Here is a 7,159-nt window from a genome sequence, read left to right on the forward strand (position 1 = left end):
AAATATTAACGAAACAGAATCATTGGGACACATCCAAAGCTTTCTAACATTTCCGATTATTCACAAAGAATACTACAGTTTATATTCAAAAATAGGCTCCCACAAACACAGATAGCTTAAAATTAACAGACTCATTATATAAAAACAGAATGATCATTGGGACACATCCGAAGCTTTCTAACATTTCCAATTATTACGGTATACTACAGTAATATTCAAAAATAGGCTCGCAGCGTGAGCATGTGTGTCTATGCCCTATACGTTACTGTACAGGTATTATGTTTTCTAATAAAGTATCCACATGGGGATTCGGTTATCAGGGAATGTGTAGTGTTTTTTTTCCCCCCTTTGATACAGTCAAAGGACATAGATAGCAGTCCTTAAGATAGACACAATACCCATCATGCACCTCCACTGTTTTTACAGGGTTATTAACCTCCACTGGAATTACACTTTCAACCATATTTAACTGCTGGCGACAACATAGTGTCCCCCCCCCCCCGATTTCTAAGAATGAGTAAACCCTTTTGCAACAATAAAGAGCTGTAAACACCTTGTTGATGGCAACCTTGCATGGGAGAATCCTGCTGATCGTGAGGATAGTTTTTACAAAAATTCAAAGTAACATAAAAAATCATCATAGCTCCACATACAGATTACTGCAGAGTCATTTGGACTCATTCTATAAATAAATGATTTTATTCTAGAAAGATGTTCAGCTAACTATGTATTAAATAATATCGTCCTAGCTAAAAATACACCAGGCTCTCAATGCAGTATACTTTATTACTGTGTCCCTAAAACGTTAGGCAGTATGCAAATGAATCATATAATCATAGACTTGTTAATCTATTTCATGGAACACGGCGGGGAAATTGTTGTAAAAGCCTCTGTATTTCGCTCCCAAAGGAAGAGGAAAACGCCACATTCAGTCAACCTTCATGTTGGCAAAGACCAAGTCACTGATGCGCACTGCTCGTGTAAATCTGGGTATCTATAACCAAGCATAGACATCTAGGCCTAGGCTCACGTATATTTTACATTTAAACCAGCTGTCTAAGAAAATTTCTGATCATGTGACTAAATGACGCTCGCTGATTAGTTGCTTTATCTGTCAATCAAATCTTGTCGAGATGTTACTTGGGTCTGCGCAAGGCGCTGACCCCAGAGCCTCACTGCTGTGTTATTGAAACTTCAAAAGCGTTCAGCGTCGCCAGTTTTGAACAAACGTGCAGGAAATTTTGTACACATAAACTAGAGGTGATGATTACCAACAAATATTTAAATTGGACCCCAGAGTTCCCACTACACATACAAAAAAGACAGGTTTCCGCATGGAATATACATTACTGCCATTACCACTAATAGAGCACATCGCATGGATGGCGCAGTCGGTTAAGGATGTGTTCTAAAGAATTTAATGTGTCTTGGAATTCAAATTTTTTTTTTTTTTTCAATTTTAAGATATTTTAATTTTGTACAAATGAACATTCTAAATAATAATGTTTTTGTACACTTAAACATTCTAAATATTTAAAAATTGCAATCTTTAGTTCTTCCAAATAAACCCAATATAATAACTTGCGCCTGTACCATATTTATGCTTGGAGGAATGCGCAGACCGGTGAGCGGTCGCTCTCGTTTCATAATGTTGTTGCTGTATATATTTATGAAAAAAAAATCTTCACATTGAATGCTCTGTAATTGGGTACAGGCTGAACAATCTCCTATTGATACAATCAATTTCCTATAGTAAAGTACTTCAGTTTCACTTCTCAAAAGTCAATATACTCTATTTTTGTTTAATGCACGTTGACATCTAATTTAAAATACCAGGATATGACTAGAGGAAACTCTTCATGGGTTCAAGTTTCAAATACGATGGCCTGGTTCTGTATCTACCAAATCAACCAATCGAAACGCAAGCATTATTATACGGTGTATGAAATCTCTGCCTAGGTAGTGAAGTATTGCGCAATACCAGCTGTGATCTAGAATACATTTTGCAAGACTTCACTATAGTGATGGTAATTTCAAAACAACAGTTCTGTTTCTACAGTAAATTAATTGATTAATGATAATGAGGCTGCATTCCCTCCCAACAATCAAATTCTGGCTGACTAGGTATAAAGGGCAACCGCTGACCGGTCCGCGCGTTCTTCCCTGCTTAAATACAATGCAGGTGCAAGTAGTTATTTTGGGGTTTTTTGTAAGAGCTAATAAGATAGAATTTTTTAAATAATTAGGATGTTTATTTGTACGCAAAAAGCGTAAACCAAATGCTCTCTCAATTTCCATTCATTTCAGCATTTACGTTAAATAAAAAATAAATTATATTTCAAATATCAAAATGGCTACCTTTTTCCTATAGAGTAAAAAACTTAACTTATGTAGGGGAATCCCCTAACAGTATGAAGGCATTTATCCAAGAGATCAACAGACAATCTATAGCCCTACCCCTATATCTTCCAAATCAACCAATCAAAACACGAATATTATATACTGTGTATGAAATCTTTGCCTAGGTTGTAAGCTATTGCGCAATACCAGCTGAGATCTAGAATACATTTTGCAAGACTTCACAGGGTGAGAAGTGCATTTTTAGTAGTGAAATCAATTGTTTAAATATGTATTGACACCTGAAAACTACAAAAAAAAAAACCACATTTATTCTCATAATTGTTTTGGTCTCTAGCATGGGACAATACATATTTTATGATAATAATAACAATAACAATAATAATAATAATAATAAAATAATAATAATAATAACAACTTATAAAAAAACTACTTGTTTAGCATCCCCTACCACCATAAAATTCAGGCTGACTAGGTACAAATTTATAAATTTACACACAATTAGACAAAAGATTAATTGTGTGGTCAATATAAATTCAGTTGACTCTTTGTTTGGCATATGAATAACAACAAAGGGGGAAATCCAGGGTGGGGGAATAAGAGTTCCCAAACAAAGAGACAGAAAGAAAAAAAACAGAAGAAAAGAGAATGAGTGGAGAAGAGTACTCCAAAACAAGCTAATTATCGATTAAAATTCCATGTACCATTGTCCATGGTAAAGATTCCAAAACACGAATATTATGTACTGTGTAAGAAGTCCTTGTGCAAGCGGTTTGGCACAGCGGGAATGCTTTAGTTTCCCAACCTAGAGGTTGGGGGTTTCAATCCCTCCCTGTGCATTTCTCTTGTGTCCTTGAGCAAGACACAAGCAATCTACAGACTTCTCAACCTGCACCAGCAGCAACACTTAGCAATTGGACCCAACCTGGGGAAGGGGGAGGGGCTCACTCTTAAATATTTCTATACAGGAAATTTATGGGTATACTTGCGAGGACTTTGTAGCACAAGTGTGAGAAATAACCAGGGTGAAATTGGTAGTTTAAAGTCCCAAGCCTATCTTGTGTCAAAGTGACACGATTTTCCGCACGATAGTGGAAATTTCAAGCTAAACTGGATGCTAAGCTGTAAGCCCCTTGCTAAATCTACCTTTGGTACAGCCACAAGATTGCAAACAGACTTTTTGCCATTGGGAACCAGTCTTTTACGCCCTCTCTGGCACTATTGAGTGGCCTCTTTCCTGTCGTCTTTTAGAGCAGTGTGATTTTGGTAAATGGTAGTTGTAAGTCCATAAGAATTTCAGGCCCGTAGCCAGGTTCTTTCAAGGAGGGGTTCTCATTGCATGAGGTCCACGATCGAAGCCCCGGTGGGGTCCGTGAAACCCCCAAAGTAAGTGGATTTTTGTGCTTGATGGGTCTAGCTAATGCTATAAAAGCAGATATGTTTGAAAAGGTCTTTGTCTGGGTGGGTCTGCAGTGCATTAGTTGGGTTGGAGGACTTATTTTGGAAATTTGAAGAAGGGGTTCGCCAGAAAAGAGGGGGAGTTGCTAGAAAAGGAGGTTCTCCCGAACCATAAAAACCCCACTGGATACGGGCCTGAATTTTCAGTAAAATAGGTAGCGCAAGTGTCTCACGTCTTAGAGTGGCTGCTTCACCCCCCTGTTTGGTTGGTGAGCAAGCTCCCCGGGGGACCCGATGACCAGGGTAAAGAACTGCGCTTTATAACCCCAAGGAAGAGGCGCATTATAAATGCCCGTACCAATACCAAAATATTTCTGAACTAAAATCTCAAATACCACCTCGCCCCCCAACCCCGCCCCAAACTTTGCACATCGACATTACCCTACCCAAATTTTTCTCTGGATCCGCCTCTGCAACACATGATTTTTTAATGATGATGCTATAGTTACCAAATATTGTACTGTTTTGAACTTTTATTTTCCTAGGTGCTTTATTTATTACGTGATGTCATCATGACCCTATTTTTTAAGCCAGTATTGTAACTTCTTTCATTATATTTGGAGACAATTATATACTCTACTATCGTATCTTTCTTAGCAGATCTTTTTTTATCTGATCTCAAATAATCTTATAAAAATTTATGTATTTTTATTTATTTATTCAAGACCCAACAGTGTTTTAAAATACAATATGATATAAAAAATATATGCCTACGGGTTAAAAAAATACACAAAGTAACATAAAAATTCATTTTTACATATTAAATATTACATTTATGGTAGAAATATTACAATAAAAAATATGAATATTTGGAATCATTTGAACTAAATTATTGTACAAAAGAGCAACACGATGAAAAATACCATCACCATTTTGACAAACATAAACACAAGAATACTGAGCTTTTAACAAATGATTGACATGAAGCTTACGCACAGGAACATGAAAATAAAAATTTGACACAAGGTTACAGTTACAATTCAGTTGTACTGCCTTTGTTTCTATTAAACCAATGAAAAAATGGATGAACTCTTACAAGTATCTTTGAACTTTAGATAACATTAAGAATGCCAAAATAAACTGCTTTCATTTCCTTCCAAAGAACAGATTATCTTAAACAGGTTCTGTGTCAGCCAACCAAAATAGAGAGTGTATTACTCAGCCAATCAAAAGACAGAGTATATTAATACCCTTTATGAAATCCTTGCCTCTGCTGTTAAGTATTGCGCAATAACATGGCCGATCTAAAAGACATTTCGCAAGTCTTAATTTTTCACATAATGTATTTCAGAACATCTGTAGTGGATCAGAATGCATTTCAATTTGAAACTGGTCAACACACATCAATGATAATTATGCTCTTTATTGATTGTCAATTATGTTTACAGTAGGCCTATCTCAAAAAAATTCATGTATTCCCTAGTACAATATTTAATTATGTTATTTACCATTGAGCTTTACATCATTAAAGGGTATCTCATGTATAATTATGCTTAATAATATAAACATTCAAAGAATATAAATTGCCAAGGTGTGGTGGTAAATAAAGCTGGTGGTCTCTTGTCTCCTGCACTACCAAAAAATTCATATTTGCATGTTTTTACTACTTAGGGGTTGGAATGTCTGTATACTATTACTGCAGATCCTCAGTTATAAGGCCCCACCACCATTTTGTCACTAAATTTTAAAAGTTGCTAATCTATGTTATGTGCTACTCACTTACCTATTTTGAAACTGTTGCCGCCCCCTCCCCCCTTGATATATTCTGGATCCGCCACTGGTTATAAGCGCACATTAGGTATAAGCCCACCTCCCATAACCTCCCCACCCCCATAAATTATACCAAATTTTATTTACCAGCCCTTATTTAGGCAAAACCCCAGAGTATGACTTTTACAAACATCCTCAGAAAAAACACATCTAATACTGGATTTGAATTGGGCATTCAGGGCCAAAAAATGGCCTTTTTGATTTTTCAGATCTCCAGGGTGAAATTGGTAGTTTAAAGTCCCCAGCCTATCTTGTGTCAAAGTGACACGATTTTCCGCACGATAGTGGAAATTTCAAGCTAAACTGGATGCTAAGTTAGCCACACTGAATATGGAAGGTATAGTTTACGAAAAAAACTGGAGAGTATTTTCGTCATGTTAGGCCTTTCTTTTTCAAAACTGCATATTCAGCGAAACTGATTTGGTGCTGAGTAATACTTTTTGAATAGGAGGATGTGTGTGGGTATCTATTGTTCATTGTGTGATAAAAGCATTGACATGTAAGCTTCAACATGGAATCCTCAAGGATCTGTGACCCTTAAAGTAAACTATAAAATCAGGTTTAAAAAAAAATTAATTTGAAAAAAAAAAATTGGTGTGTACATTTCTAATAAAAAGAGTTAGAAGAAAACTTTCATACAAATTGTGTTGATGTCCAGTGGTACTGTATATATCAAAGTTCCAATGAAAAAAATTAATGGTTTATCACCCTCAAGTGCATGCTTTCTATGGTACTGGGAAAAAAAAATTTATTAAAAAAAAAAAATTATTTTTAAATTTTTTAAAATTATTAATTGTATTGTTTGTATTACCTCAATCATGTTTTACTTTCAATATCAATGTACCAGCAAACAACCCAAGGGTGATATTTGGCTTTAGCAAAATTTAAAAAAAATAAAACAAGAAATATTTCATCTTGCAATGTGACCTTTATTTCAATTCTTCCATTTGGATTTTCATTGTAATATTTTGACATTAATTTTGATTAATTAATTTTATTATTTATTTCTATATTTAAGATCATTATTGTTCACTGTTTTTGGCTTCATCATCAGCTACTGTCGGTCCACTGCTGGACAAATGTCTCAGGATGTCGATGCCAAATCAATCAAGAGGCTTCATACTTAACTACAATTTATTTATGTCATGAAAATGCTTGGACCTATATCTGAAACATAGCCTTAGCCACTTGACAGCCTGTCAACAATGCAATTTGGCCGGAGATGGACACCGTTTCAGTTTTGTTTGTACTCTTGCTGACTACAAGTTCAACAACCAGAATGAAAACCACTGAGCCAAACCGTTGAGTAAAATAAAAAATTTTACAAAAAAATCCTCCCTCCTCATTACTTTTTCAACCTAGATAGGGTGATAAACTAATAAATTAATGATATTTTTTAATAAGAGTTTTGGAATGAGGGGACAGCTGCTGAAGGGGACACAAAGGTGAATGGAAGAAGCCTACCAATTTTAAAAGTCATAATTTATAAACAATTGAACAAAAATTATGCTTGACACTTCCAAAATTAAACCAAACATTTTTTGGCATCACACTCCTTTCATTCCCCACCCCC

The 7,159-nt window shown here is 35.5% G+C and overlaps 1 protein-coding gene across 7 annotated transcripts in view; it reads right to left on the bottom strand.

Moving 5' to 3' along the window:
• Window positions 1–7,159, bottom strand: part of LOC117124636 (putative transcription factor p65 homolog) — a 46,040-nt gene that overhangs the window by 17,867 nt on the left and 21,014 nt on the right. The gene's annotated exons all lie outside the window — the stretch shown is intronic.

The sequence above is a fragment of the Anneissia japonica genome, unplaced genomic scaffold (genome assembly GCF_011630105.1).
Source record: "Anneissia japonica isolate Jap-2015-1 unplaced genomic scaffold, ASM1163010v1 scaffold288113_len131101_cov153, whole genome shotgun sequence".
Lineage (NCBI taxonomy): Eukaryota > Metazoa > Echinodermata > Crinoidea > Comatulida > Comatulidae > Anneissia > Anneissia japonica.